Source organism: Chiloscyllium plagiosum, unplaced genomic scaffold (genome assembly GCF_037043375.1).
Source record: "Chiloscyllium plagiosum isolate Xiang-an unplaced genomic scaffold, Cpla_swu_hap1 HiC_scaffold_32, whole genome shotgun sequence".
In the NCBI taxonomy this organism is placed as follows: Eukaryota; Metazoa; Chordata; class Chondrichthyes; order Orectolobiformes; family Hemiscylliidae; genus Chiloscyllium; species Chiloscyllium plagiosum.
Genome location: NW_028270170.1, coordinates 8,611,086 through 8,626,886, shown reverse-complemented (window position 1 = coordinate 8,626,886; position 15,801 = coordinate 8,611,086). Strand labels below are relative to the sequence as shown.

At 42.0% G+C, this 15,801-nt stretch overlaps 1 protein-coding gene across 4 annotated transcripts in view; it reads left to right on the top strand.

Moving 5' to 3' along the window:
- Positions 1–15,801, top strand: part of LOC122539778 (phosphatidylinositol 5-phosphate 4-kinase type-2 beta) — a 115,179-nt gene that overhangs the window by 39,759 nt on the left and 59,619 nt on the right. The gene's annotated exons all lie outside the window — the stretch shown is intronic.

The following is a 15,801-nucleotide window of genomic DNA, read 5'->3' as shown; positions in this document are numbered from 1 at the left end:
CCCATCCTGGGGGAAAAATACCTTCGGTCTTCACGCTATCCATTGCCCCTCATGACTTTATAAATCTCTTTAAGGTCACCCTTCAGCTCCTGACGCTCCAGGGAAAAAAAGCCGCAACCTATTCAGCCTCGCCCTGTAGCTGAAACACTCCAATTCCAGCAACATTGTTGTAAATACCAAAAAGCTTCATGTAATGTACAGTTTTGAACCTCCAAATAGTTTGTGCTGGTGGTGGTCATTCTGGATGAAGGTGCAAATATATGAATTAGGGGCAGAAGTCCACCACTTTGCCCATCGAGCCTGCTTTTCATTCAGTAAGATCGGGGCTGATCTGATTTACTTTCTGCCTCTCTGTAATACCGTTTTACCTTCTTGCTTATCATAAATCTGTCTAAGTCTAAGCTTTGAAAAGACGATAATTCTCCTTTCACAAATTTTTGAGGAACAGTGTTGCAAAGACAGAGTATCCCTCAGAAAACAAAACATCACTTGCCTCTGTTTTAAATGGATGCCTCCTTATTTTTAAAACTGTCCCATTAAATCTAGATTCTTCTACAAAAGGAAAGATGCTTTCCACATGTATCCCATCAAGATCCTTGAGGATTTTGTTTCAATCAAGTTAGCTCTTGTACTCAGCAGATATGAACCTCTCCTGTCAAACCTTTCCTCATAAGACAATTCCTAGTCTGCCTTCCCCCTCCCCCCACGACATGTATTATTGGTTCTGCAAATTTCTGAACTTCCACTGCATTTATATCCTTCCATCAATGGATAGACCATTGTTGTACACGATAGAAGAGGTCTCAACAATGCTCTGTATAACTGAAGCATGTTTAATTCTCCTCGTAATATATGATAGCTTTGCTAATTATTTGCTTTAACTGCATATTAACCTTTGTGGTTCATGCACAAGGACACCCAGATCTCTCTGCATCTCCGAGCTCTGTAATTTCTTGCCATTTAGATGTGTTTTTTATTCTTACTGCCAAAGTGGATAATTTCACATTTTCCCACTTTCTATGCTCCATTTTCCACTCTTTTCACCCATTTTATATACCCTAATTTTTGATGCCCTCTTAACAAATTACTTTCCTATCTATATTTGTCATCAGCAAATTTAGCAACCACAGTTTTGATCCCGAGTGGATAAGGAGTGGAGCTGGAAAAAGCACAGCAGGTCAGGCAGCATCAGAGGAGAAGGAGAGCTGAAGTTTCTGGTCAGAACCTGTTAGCAGGTGGTTTGATTCTCTTCCCGGCACCCCCCCCCCCCATCTAAATCCATGCAGATGCGTTACCTTCTGGAAATCTAGATGTAGTGCATCTACTGGTTTCCCTTTATCCACAATACATGTTACTTCCTCAAAGAACACAAAATATGGTTAAGCAGGATTTCCTTTTCACAAAGCTATATTGACTCCACCTGATTGCCTCAAAGATTTTCAAATGTCCTGCTAAAGCCTGTTTAATAGTAACTTCTATCATCTTCCATTTGACAGATGTTAAGCTGAAGGGCCTGTAATTTCCTTCTGTCCTCCTTTCCTTTCAAATAAATTCACTACTTATATTTGCTATTTTCCATTACTAATGGAAACTTCCCCAAATCATTGATTATGATTGGGGTCATTAATGGTGTTGTATTTTGTCAAATTTTGCATATAAACTCGTCAGACAGTTTTTAAATAGTGGGTGGTGCTTCAAAGATCTATTAAATTGTTGAAAGTAGCGTTGAAATTTGTGTTCAATAAGCTTATGAGGAAATTATGTTTTGAATCCAATTAAAGAGTGAAATTTGGTCTGAGATTCTGTTTGCATTCACTCGTGGTTTTACTCATTTAAAATCAAACCGAGTAAACAAGGACATTTTTGTTTGGTCTGGAATGGAATTTGTTTTCTTGTTTTTCATCGACTCTTACCAAGAAGCATCTTCGAAAAATCAAGGGTTGCCCCACCGTGGCAAATTTATTTATTTTATTCTGAGGCAGGACAAAGCAACAGGCTATATCAGCTGGAATGGTGATTGAACCCTTCACTGTTGTTGCTGTTCTAAACCACATGCTAGCCTTTCAGTGAACAAAGCAGGCTTGTTTCCCATCTCTTATCTCCACCACCACCTCCTGGACTATGTACTCCCTCACTATACAGTGGTACAGCTGCATAAAGGTGAATGACCGATTGTTATTCCAAACATTCTAAGTGACACTTGATAATCAAATACTTGGTGCAACTAAAGTGAATGAATGGTTTAGTTAATCCACCAATGTCATCTGTGAGTGGAATATCTGTAAAAGAATGCAATATGAGACATCTGAACAAACAGCCAAGAGCATATTATAGAGATAATTGTTATGAAAGCAATAAAATCAACCTACACAGCGTAACTTTATGGTTCTTGTGTTTACACAGTTAAAGTTGATTATAGTAAAACGCTTATATTGTTTATTTCTTACCTTGCTATTTTTCTACTCTCTGTTTCTAAAGGCAGGTCACTCCGTTCTGCATTGCAGATCACTGGGTGCTCAGTACCTACTTTCCAAAACAATCATTAATTCTGTTTGGGTCTGAGCAGGAAGGGATAACTGCCCTTGCAACTGCCACAGTTGATCCCAATCCTGACCTCCCCCTATTGATCACAGAGGCCCAATATCGATACAGTGGCTGGATTGAAAAGGCTGCAATGATTTTTATATGTGTTGCAGAAATTCACCAAGGTTCCTTAAGCAGCACCGGCCAAACCCACAACCATGTGGAAAGTTAAGGAAGCAGAGATGGGAGCACCACTGCCTGCAATTTCCTCGCCGAATCATTCACCATCCTGACTTGGAAATATATTGCCATTCCTTCAGTGTCAAAATCCTGGAACTCCCTTCTTAACAGCTTTGTGGGTCTACCTACAGCACATGGGCTACAGCAATTGAAGAAACAAATCACCCCCACCTTCTCAAGGGTAACGGGGAATAGGCCATATATGCTGCCTCACAGAGCAATGCTTACATTCCATGACAGAATGATAATTAAATAAAACTTCTCTATACCTCCCCAAATCACAATCTGATTAGATAGTGAACTTGCTAAAACTGATCAAACATTTAGCAGTCAATTCAGCAGTTACCATTGTTCCCGTGGTTGAAGGTAAGATCATAAGAACTAGGAGTAGGAGTCGGCCATCTTGCCCTTCAAGCCCGCTCCGCCATTCAGTATGATCACGAGACAGATTTTTTAATGGCCTCAGCTCCATTTACCTGTCCTGTCTCCATAACCCTTAATTTCTTTACTGTTCAAAACATAGCTTTAAAAACAATAGACAATAGGTGCAGGAGTAGGCCATTCTGCCCTTCGAGCCTGCACCACCATTCAATATGATCATGGGTGATCATCCTTAATCAGTATCCTGTTCCTGCCTTATCTCCATAACCCTTGATTCCACTATCCTTGAGAGCTCTATCCAACTCTTTCTTAAACGAATCCAGAGACTGGGCCTCCACTGCCTTCTGGGGCAGAGCATTCCACACACCCACCACTCTTTGGGTGAAGAAGTTTCTCCTTATCCCTGTCCTAAATGGTCTACCCTGTATTTTTAAGCTGTGTCCTCTGGTTCGGCGCTCACCCATCAGCGGAAACATGTTTCCTGCCTCCAGAGTGTCCAATCTTTTAATAATCTTATACGTCTCAATCAGATCCCCTCTCGGTCTTCTAAACTCAAGGGTATACAAGCCCAGTCGCTCCAGTCTATCAGCGTAAGGTAGTCCCGCCATTCCAGGAATTGACCTCGTGAACCTACGCTGCACTCCCTCAATAACGAGAATGTCTTTCCTCAAATTTGGAGACCAGAACTGCACACAATACTCCAGGTGTGGTCTCACCAGGGCCCTGTACATCTGCAGAAGAACCTCTTTGCTTCTATACTCAATCCCTCTTGTTATGAAAGCCAGCATGCTATTAGCCATCTTCACTACCTGCTGTACCTGCATGCTTACCTTCATTGACTGGTGTACAAGAACACCCAGATCTCTTTGTACTGCCCTTTTACCTAAATTGATTCCATTTGGGTAGTAATCTGCCTTCCTGTTCTTGCCACCAAAGTGGATAATCATACATTCATCCACATTAAACTGCATCTGCCATGCATCTGACCACTCACCTAAATTGTCCAGGTCACCCTGTAATCTCCTAACATCCTCCTCACATTTCACCCTGCCACCCAGCTTGGTATCATCAGCAAATTTGCTAATGCTATTACTAATACCATCTTCTGTACCATTAATATATATTGTAAAAAGCTGTGGTCCCAGCACTGATCCCTGCGGTACTCCACTGATCACTGCTTGCCATTCCGAAATAGAGCCGTTTATCACTACTCTTTGTATCCTGTCAGCCAACCAACTTTCAGTCCAAGTTAGTACTTTGCCCCCAATACCACGCGCCATAATTTTGCTCACTAACCTCCTTTGCGGGACTTTATCAAAAGCTTTCTGAAAAACATAAACTGTAGTAGCGTCAACCACTTCCCTGGGCAGGGAATTCCATAGATTCACAACCCTCTGGATGAAGAGGTTCCTTCTCAATTCAGTCCTAAATGTGCTGGCCCTAATCTTGAGGCAGTGCCCTCTTGTCCTAGTTTCACCCGCTAGTGAAAACATCCTCTCTACTTCTACCTTTTCTACTCCCTTCATAGTTTTAAATCTTTCTATAAGATTGCCCCTCATTCTTCTAAATTCCAATGAATATAATCCCAGCCTATTTGGTCTCTCCTTGTAAGCCAACCCTCTCAACTCCGGAATCAACCTAGTGAACCTCCTCTGCACCCCCTCTGCTGCCTGTTCATCCTTTCTCAAGTAAGTAGGTCAAAACTGCACGCAGTACTCCAGGAGTGACACCTTACAACTGCAACATAACCTTCCTGTGGCAACCCCTTTAACAATGAAGGACAAAATTCCATTTGCCTTTTTAATTCCCTGTTGCATCTCTAGACCAAACCTCTGTGATTCATGCTGAAGGACACCCAGGTGCCTCTGCACAGCAGCATGGTGTAATTTTTTTTACTATTCAAATAATAGTCCTTTCTATTGTTATTCTTACCAAAATGGATGACTTCACATTTATTAATATTGCACTCTATCTGGCAGACCTTTGCCCAATCACTTAAAGTATCTATGTGCCCTGGCAAAGTTTCACAGTCCTCCACACACTTTGCCTTACCACTCATCTTAGCATCATCTGCAAACATTAACACATTACACGTGGTGCCCCACTTCAATAATCTATGTAAATTGTGAATAATTGCGGTCCCAATACTGATCCCTGAGGCACACCACTATTCACCGATCACCAAGAAAACACTCACGTATTCTCATTCTTTGCTTCCTGTTAGTTAACCAATCCTCTATCTATGGTAATACATTACCCATAACACCTTGCATCTTTATCTTATGCAGCAGCCTTTTATGCAGCACTTTGTTATATCTTTTGGAAATCTAGATACAACACACTTACTGGGTTCCCATTGTCCACCGTGCTTTAACATCTTCATAGAACTTCAGTAGATTAAATAAGCATGATCTGCCTTTTATGAACTCATGTTCCTTCTGCCTAATGGGCCAATTTCTATCTAGATGTCTTGTTATTTCTTCCATGATAGTAGATTCAAGCATTTTCCCACTACAGAAGTTAAGCTGCAAACGTTTCGTCCCCTGGCTCGGCGACATCATCAGTGCTTGGGAGCCTCCTGCGAAGCGCTTCTTTGATGTTTCCTCCGGTGTTTATAGTGGTCTGTCCCTGCTGCTTCCGGTTGTCAGGTTCAGCTGTCCGCTGTAGTGGTTGGTATATTGGATCCAGGTCGATGTGTTTGTTGATGGAGTTTGTGGATGAATGCCATGCCTCTAGGAATTCCCTGGCTGTTCTCTGTCTGGCTTGCCCTATGATAGTAGTGTTGTCCCAGTCGAATTCATGTTGCTTGTTGTCTGCGTGTGTGGCTACTAAGGATAGCTGGTCGTGTCGTTTCGTGGCTAGTTGATGTTCATGTATGCGGATTGTTAGCTGTCTTCCTGTTTGACCTATATAGTGTTTTGTGCAGTCCTTGCATGGTATTTTGTACACTACATTAGTTTTGCTCATGTTGGGTATCGGGTCCTTCGTTCTGGTTCTACCATTTGTAAACTAATATAGTGTATAAAATACCATGCAAGGACTGCACAAAACACTATATAGGACAAACAGGAAGACAGCTAACAATCCGCATACATGAACATCAACTAGCCACGAAACGACACGACCAGCTATCCTTAGTAGCCACACACGCAGACAACAAGCAACATGAATTCGACTGGGACAACACTACTATCATAGGGCAAGCCAGACAGAGAACAGCCAGGGAATTCCTAGAGGCATGGCATTCATCCATAAATTCCATCAACAAACACATCGACCTGGACCCAATATACCAACCACTACAGCGGACAGCTGAAACTGACAACCGGAAGCGGCAGGGACAGACCACTATAAACACCGGAGGAAACATCAAAGAAGCGCTTCGCAGGAGGCTCCCAAGCACTGATGATGTCGCCTAGCCAGGGGACGAAACGTTTGCAACAAAAACTTCCAGCTCGGCGAACAGAACCACAACAACGAGCACCCGAGCTACAAATCTTCGCACAAACTTAGAAGTTAAGCTGACCGGCCTATAATTCTGCATCCTTTGTCTACCTCCTTTTTTTAACAGTGACATCACATTTGCTGTCATGATTTGGAGGTGTCGGTGTTGGATTGGGGTGTACAAAATTAAAAATAACACAACGCCAGGTTATGGTCCAACAGGTTTAATTGGAAGCACGCCAGCTTTCGGAGCGTCGCTCCTTCATCAGGTGATAGTGGAGGACTCAAACCTAAAACACAGAATTTATAGCAAAAATTTACAATGTGATGTAACTGAAATTATACATTGAAAAATACCTTGATTGTCTGTTGAGTCTTTCATCTGTTTGAATACCATGATAGTTTCACTTCTTTCATGTGTAAATCACAAAACCGTTTTTTAAAAGTTGTGTTCTCAGGTTAGCTGTAACAATGAGTGATAGCTAGACAATATGTTGAAGGTGTTAGCCCGCTGTGTTCTCTGTCTATGCCATAATGTTTAGATTGATTCTAATCTAAAAAGTGAGATAAGAATTTTACATGAATTCATTCAGTTTTTGAGCAAAGTACAATGTAACTCTGCAAGTACAAATTCACCCCACAAAATATGTGTGCATGTGGGTGTCTGTGTGTGTGTGTGTCTGTCTGGGTTTGGGGTTTGTGAGTGTGTGCGTGTAGTGAGTGTAGAGTGTCTTAAGTCTGTGCGGGGGTGCATGTGTGAGTGTGGGAGTGTTTGCGCGTGTCTGGGGTTGGGGGTTGTGACTGTCTGAGAAAGAGTGCATGTGTGTGTGCATGAGTGTAGAATGGTCTAAGTCTCTGAGAGGATTCCTGTGGGAGTGTGTGTGTCTGTAAGGGTGTGTGTGGGTGTCAGTGTGTCACATTTGCTGATCTGTTGGAACTGCCCCAGAGTCCAGCAAATTTTGGAAAATTTCCACAAGTGCATTTGCTATTTTCCCCGTCATCTCTTGTGAAACTGTTATCTCCGTGATTGCGTGAGGCTGATCTGCTAGTGCATGATTTTGTCTACAGCCTTTGCGGTAAATATCTTCTTCCAGAGTCTCCAGTGTGGTCCAGCTGGGTAGGACAATGCTCATGGTTCTATTCTTATATACCTAATTGTGACCAGAGAGTGACTTACAACAGCTGCTTTTGCTGCTCATTTTACTCTTGGTTTTCTAAGGTTTCACCCTGGCCCCTTGTGGTTTCCCAGCTACATACAGTCTGTGAACACACTGCTTGTTTACATTGTAGATATTTTCTAATCAACCTGGTCGGAGATGTTACTGCACAGTTCGGGAATTGGTGGGACTTGAATCCAGACCACCTGACTCAAAGATAGGGACACTATCACTTAATACAAGAGCTCCAAAACATACCCTTATTTATACACAGCCAATCACAGAGATCAGTGATAACACCAAGCTCTGTCTCACCAGCATCTGTCTCTATATTGTTAGACTGTCCAACATCCAAAACTGGATGAGCAGAAATTTCTTCAAGTTAAATATTGAGAAGACTGAAACCATTCAGTTTGGTTAGCCAAAATTAAACAAGTTATTAAACCTGTTCTCTAGCAACTGATTGTTTGTCTCCTTGACTGAGTCCTATCCCCAGATTGTTTGGAACCTTAATTTCATACTTGACACCAGTATGAACTTTTGACCATACTTCACTGCAACTAAGTTGATCTGCTTGCACTGCTATTATATGGCCGGACTCTGATTCATCTACTCCTGAAACTATCATGCATTCCTTTGTTTTCCCAGACTTGACAAGCCTAACACGCTCTGGCTAGCCTGCAGTATTCTTCCTTCAGTAAACTTTGAGGTCACCCAAAATCTTGCTGCCTATCACTTTACTTGCAACAAATCCTATTCATCGATCACCCTTTCCTGTTTCTCCAACCTCCTCTATCTCTACAAACTTTTCTCTAATTCTGACTTTTGTGCACCTCCAGTTTTAATTATTTTGTTATGTCTTTAGTTGCATAGACCCTAAGCTCTAGAATTGTCACTGTAAATCTCTCTGTCTCACTTTCCTCCTTTAACACACTCCCGAGAACTACCTTCTTTGACAAAGATTGGGCAAATGATCCAAAATTTTCTCCTCCTCAGGCAATCCCTCAAGACTGAGGACATGGGTGCTGAAGTGACTAAACAGTCCAGTACTGTCTTTGCACATCCTTCCATGGGTCGAGCCAGTGAAGTTTAATGAGGTGGGTGAGAGGGATGCTTGGGGTTTTTTTGCACACTGCTTCTGCTGTTTCCCTTGGCATCCACCAGAGAGGCTTGGAAAGATCGACATCCTTCCGGATACTGCTTCTCCAGTTTTGGATGGTCTTGGGCAAGAGGTTCCCATGAGTTGGTGGGGATATTGCATTTTTCTCAAGGAGGCTTTGAGGATGTCTTGGAATTAGTTACTCTGCCATCCTGCAAACTATTTACCATAACATCTCGGAAATAGTGAGCTTGTTTTAGAAGTCTTGTGTCAGGCAGATGATGAGGACTGAGTCAAATGTGTGGTGCTGGAAAAGCACAGCCGGTCAGGCAACATCCGAGGAGCAGGAGATTCGAAGTTTCGAGCACAAGCCATTCAGGGGATGATGAGGACTATCACCTGCAACTGATTGAGGAAATGGTCACACTCAATTTCCTCTGAGAGAGGTTACTGCTGTTGGAACCTGTCATGCCATTGAATTTTCATCGACCCAATGTCTCGTTCTGTATCTCTGTGTCAAATGTTGTTTTGTAACAGCCCCCTGTAAAGTCCTTTGGAATGATTTATGACAAAGGCACTATATAAACACTTGTAGTTATAATAACCCTACACCTTGCAGGTATATTGGGATGAATAGAAAGATCAGTATATGGATCATGTTTTTCCTTTTTGGATTATAAACTGCAATGTTAATTTGCACTGCTCAAATACCAGAGAGTTTTGCTATTTGGAAAAAATCAAGTGGAGCAATGTTTAACTATGCAAGACAATGTTATTTTTAAAAGCAGCAAAGGGGATATTTGAAGACTGAAAGGCACAAAGAGTCTTTGAGTTAAGGAAAGATTCCTTGGATTGGTTGGCTGCAGTTTGCTACAAATCTGTAGGTGGAGAGCAGCCAGAGACATCCAGAGCCTGCAAACTGAAAACTCTTTCTTCCTCTCTGTCTTTGAATGGGTGCAAACCAAGAAACCTTTAATAAAAAAATTCTAGCAATGAAAGGTCTTCCAGATCAACTATCAAAGTGAAGGACAACAATTGTTTAACAGGCAACAGTGTGTCATTATTCCTGAAATTTATAAAAAATTGAAACAAATACTCTTCCAGTGAGATCTAGGCTTTCAATCTTCAAAATTTGATCTTCTCAGTTTGTTTGTTTTTTCTCTCACCCATAATATGTATCAAACCCTCTGACTTCTTGCTGTCTTAGCCATAAGTGTTTGCTTGTGTGTGTGCACATGCGAACGTGTGTTATTTTTAAAGGAATATAGTTTAAAATGCATAATAGTAGATTATTAATTCTTTTTCTCTCTGCCCTTTGTTGAAATTATGTTACAATAAATATTTTTTGTTAATGATGAACCTGATCTGAATTGGTATGTTTTTTTTTCCTGAATAGCAGTCAGTCATATAAATTAGTTATTTTGGTGGCATTTTACACATTTTATGATGGCTTGTGGAACAGTGTGTGTGGTGATAATCATACTCTTCCCAGTTAGGTTGTAACATCAAAACATTGTATCTGATTTCACCTTGTTTCAAACAAAACTACAACAGTGGATATGAGTGTCTCAGTCCGTTGTCATTTGTTTTTTATTCGACCTACTTATAGTGATCATTGTAATCAATGACTTATTACTAATGGATTGGCAATAAAGGACATATAATACTCCTCGATGCCTCAGTTTAGTAGCTAAATGATGCACATCACATTTGACCCTCTTTCTGTGTTAACTCTACTTGACCATGACTGCTGCACATGTTCTTGCTTAGGAGAGAAGGCAATCAACAAGGATTCCTACTCTTGATCACTGCTGATTGATTTCCACTGCCCAGGTAGATGTGGGTTTAGGCAATGACTGGGCTTTTGCTCTGCTGCTAGTTTGTCCAGCACTTACTGAATGCTTGTGCATGAATAATTCATCACATGTGACGGTTTCAGATAGTACCCGGTATCTGGAAACCACGTCCAAGCAGAGAGTCCAGGATTTCTGGCAGTATTGAGAGAAAAGCAAGACAGAAAAGGGGAAATAATCCACCAGCTTTTATTTTATTCTTGAAAACTGATAGAAGTAGCTCGCTTGGTGGAAAGTTGGAACGGTTTAGAAGGACAGAAATCACATATTCTATGTTATAAAATATGGCAATTCTGCAATGTGCAATCATATAGTGACTCGTATTCTCTAACCAATTGATAAGGGTTAGAATAAAAGCAGGAATTGCCAGCAACACACTCCATTTGGATGACCTGAAATATTAGCTGTGCATTGATTGCTTGACCTGCTGATCACTTCTCTTGATTTTTTTTCAGATTATCAGTAGCTGCAATATGTTGCACTTTTATATAGAATTTGAACGTAATTGTCTTATTTTCGGTCCAGTTTTAGGTGACAGGTGCAGTAGCAGTTTTTTGCCACTAGGTATCTCTGCATTTTGTCAAATACCGTCAGCATTTATGGTAAACTCCTATACCTTAAGTGAACAAAAATGTTTACTGTTGCAATCTAAGATGCAACATTATGTAGCAAGCATTCTTTACAGGAACATTTTTATCAGTGGACAAACAAAATTTGAGCTTATCTTCTTAAAAACGAGAAGGCCATTGTGCACCATTACTTCACATTAAACTGGGCAAGAGGATGTGTGTTCAAACTAGTGACAGATACATTCAGAACTGATTTCTGGCAGTTCATTCCCAAAAGTATGGTTGTTATGTGGACTAGAATTCCAGGATGGATAAGTGAAACAAAATTGCAGAATCATTTCAAAACGTAATGGCTGCTGAATGAGGGGAGCCATGACCCTCCATTGGATTGATGATTTGAAGTGAGCATGACACTGCTTTATCCTCAATTATCTTGGGATTGTACTGTTCCCCTAATCTTAGAGAGAAATGTCTTTATTGGTTCCTGTTGACAAGCTTGTCCCTAAATATGACATTAATTTACAATGTACACCTATATTAGTGCAAACCCACAGGCAGGGGAATTAGAAGATGAATGCATCTCTCAAGGGGAAAAAATGCTGTTTTGTCAATTGGGGGAAGGAGATATGGTATGATTAGCAAAAGAAGTTGTGTATTGAGGTAAAATCTTGCTAAATTTGGTGTAGTGGTATAGGTGTACTGTTAATGTGTAGTCTTTCAAGGATGTGGGCATTACTGGCTAGGCATCAATCACTGTACTTCCCTAAATTGTCCTTGAAAAGTGCAAGTGAGTCAACCTCTTGAACCACTGGAGTCCCTAGAGGGTAGCAGTGCTATATATGGAGATTGAAAATGTGTTGCTGGAAAAGCGCAGCAGGTTTTGGGCATGAGCCCTTCTTTTAGGCTCATGCCCGAAACGTCGATTTTCCTGCTCCTTGGATGCTGCCTGACCTGCTGCGCTTTTCCAGCAACACATTTCCATCTCAATTCACCTGACCTGCACATCTTTAGATTGTGGGGGGAAACCGGAGCACCCAGAGGAAACCCACGCAGACACGGGGAGAATGTGCAAACTCCACACAGTCAGTCGCCTGAGGCGGGAATTGAACCCGGGTCTCAGGCGCTGTGAGGCAGCAGTGCTAACCACTGTGCCACCGTGCCATTCCTATATATGGAGATTTCCAGGGTTTTCACCATTGAAGGAATGGCAATATATTTCGATGTCTGGATGGTCTGGCTTGACAGGGGAATTGCTGATGGCGGTGTTTTTGTGTATCTATTGCTCTTGTACTCTCAAATGGTAGAGGTCATAGGCTTAGACGGTGCTGTTTAGGGGATCTTGGTAATTTGTTGCAGTGCATCTTGTAGATGGTACACACTGATGCCACTTCTACATCAATCATAGAGTGAGTGAATGCTGAAGGTTGTGAATGGAATGTCAATGAAATGGTTGCAGAAAGAAAATGGCAAATACTGGAGATGTGAATTCATGGTAGAGATCAGCTACTGCTTGAAGAGAGAAAGGACAAGATAACAGTTGGGCATCAAGTTGGAACAAAAAGACCTGACCAACCGTTAATCTGTCTTTTTATGTTCCAGATGCATGGCTGACTGGAGGGGAGATGAGCTAATATGGGTGCAATTTCATAGTAAAGGGTTGAAGTAGACCAGAGAGATGTAGGGGTTCAGGTACATAATACTTTGAAAGTTGCATCACAGGTAGTCCGGGTGGTTAAGAAGATTAGCACACTTATCTTCATTGCACAGACCATTGAGTTTAGTCATTGGGATGTCATATAGAGGTTCAACAGGACATTAGTGAGGCCTCTTCTGGAGTACTGTGTGCAGTTCTAGTTGCTATGCTATAAGAAGAATATTATTAAATGAGAGAGGGTTCAGAAAAGATGTATCAGTATGTTGTCAAAAATGAAATGTTTGAGTTATTAAAAATAGTCTGGGACTTTTTCACTAGAGCATAGGAGGTTGAGGGGTGACCTTTTTATAAAATCCTGGTCATGGATAAGGTGATTAGCAAAGATCTTTTCCCTAAGGTAGGAGAGTTCAAAACTAGGGGGCATATTTTTATGATTGTAGTGATTCTAACGAGGTTAGCCAAGTGGACCTCATTGAATGTGAATTCCCTTGTTAGACTTGTTAAACTTAATGAAGCTGGACATGAGCCATGCGAGCATGCAGATGTGGTTAAATGAAGATTCCCAAAGGTATGCTACAATTAATACCCATAAGAGTTTGTACCAATACACAAGACTGCCGTTTGAGGTATCATCAGCCATTTTTCAATGGACAATGGAAAACATTTTACAAGGTCTACTACTGATTGCCATTTATCTGGATGATGTGCTAATAACAGGGAAAACCAATAAAGAGCACTTAGAGAACTTGGACATAGTCCTTAGATGTTTCTGTAAGGTGGACATACACCTTGGAAGGGAACAATGTATCTTCCAGGTATCCCAAATGACCTACTTGGGCTGCAGAGTCAACAAGATCGGGTTACACCTGTTGGAAGATAAGGGCAATCAAAGATGTCCTTGGTTCAGGTTAAGCTTGGAATTATTACGGAAAATTAATATGCAACCTGGCCTCCATCCTGGCACCCTTACATCTGCTCTTGAAAAAGAGTCCACTTTAAATATAGCCTCGTAGCCTTTCGGGAAGTGAAGAAGCAGCAGTCATCATCTGAGGTATTGGCACACTATGATCCCAAGCGAGATCTGGTGCTGACATGTGATGCCTCCCTGTACAGTATCAGTGTCGCATTGGTTCAGAGATGCAAAGGAAATGGAGAGGAACGCCAGTAGCATATGCTTCCTGGACTTTGATGCAGAGCACAAATATGCCCAGATAGAGAAAAAAGCTTTGGTGGTCATCTTTGGTGTGAGCAAGTTCCAACAACAGCTTCATGGACATAAATTTGTAATAGTAACAGAACACAAACCCCTGCTAGGGCTACTCAAAGAGGACAAGGCAAAGCCACCCATACCTTCAGGTTGAATTCAGCAGTGGGCTCTCATTCTAAGTAGATATGATTACAAATCAGAACACCGTCCAGGTGACCAAGTAGCAAGTCAGATGCCTTGAGCCACCTCCAACTGGCAGATACACCACTGGTGGTATTGTCACTGGAAAAGTCCATTTTGGTTTTAAACTTTCCGGTCACCACCAACAATATCAGACTGTGGACACAAAAAGATCTGGTCCTGACCAAACTAAAACAGCTGGTGATGATGGGGGAAATGAAAACACCATCACAACAAGAATTGAAATTTTTCTGGACCCAGAGAGACCATATCACCGTACAGCACCTCAGGTATTTTATTATGTGCAGCAAGAGTGATTGTCGTGTGCAAAGGTCACCGCCAGTTAATGGCTGAACTCCACCAAAATCATCCAGGTATCCAAAATGAAGATATTGGCAAGACGTTGTCCCTGGTGGCCAGGACTGGATGCAGACATAGCTACGTTGCTGGGCAGTGCTCAGGGTTCCAGGAAAGACAAACATTACTGCCCCCAGCTCCCGCACATTTGTGGGGATGGGCGGGTAAACACTGGACTTGGTTACACATCGACTCTGCCAGCCCTTTCATGGGCTCGATGTTCTTAATCATCATAGATGCCCACTCAGAGTGGTTGGGCGTGTACGGAGTTCATTCGTAAAATACTGGAATAATAGAAAAGCAGCGAGCATGTTTTGCAATACACAGGCTCCTGGAAATTTTTGTCACAGACAACAGGCCATCAGTTACCAGCAGGGAATTCAAGTATTTCCTAAAGTCAAATGGCATTCAGCATACAAGGACAGCTCCATACCATCCATCGGCCAGTAGTCTGGCAGAAAGAGCAATCCAAACTTTGAAGGCAGGCTTAAAGAAACAACTTCACTCTGTACCAAGCTGTCCTGGTTCCTATTTTATTAACAGACCACCCCTCATGCAACTAATAGCTCCACAGTGTTGCTAATGGGGCAAAGACTCTGCATCAGATGAAGTCTGATCCGGGGGTGGTGTGAACGGCATCACGGATGCCAATGCCGGACACAAGACACCTCTAAGTGAGAGATACAGTTTACGTCAGGGGACAAGGTTTGATGTCAAAACCATGGCAATGGCCCTGCGTGGGTAAGAGGCACAGTCAATGCAAGGTCAGGTCCTGTGTCATAGAAAGTTCAGGTAGATAAGGCAGTCCTGAATAAGCACATGGACCACATGAAAGCTGCAAACTCTCAAACGAGTCAGGAGGAAAATAATATCCAGCTCCTCATAATATCGGCAAGTCTGTTGGAACCCATGGGTTCTCCTCCTCCATCTAACATTGAAGAAACCCCAGAGTCTGAGTTGGACATGCCGGATGTAGCAGCCTCAATGCCCCTACTGCCTGAGAAAGAGGATGAATTTCTTCCAAGCTGCTCAGGGCGCAAGAGATGGGCTCTGATCTGATACATGCCGCCCATATCTGAGGCTGAGTCAGAGGAACCGGGTCCAGTGCAAACACATCTCAGAAGAGGCCTCAGAAGA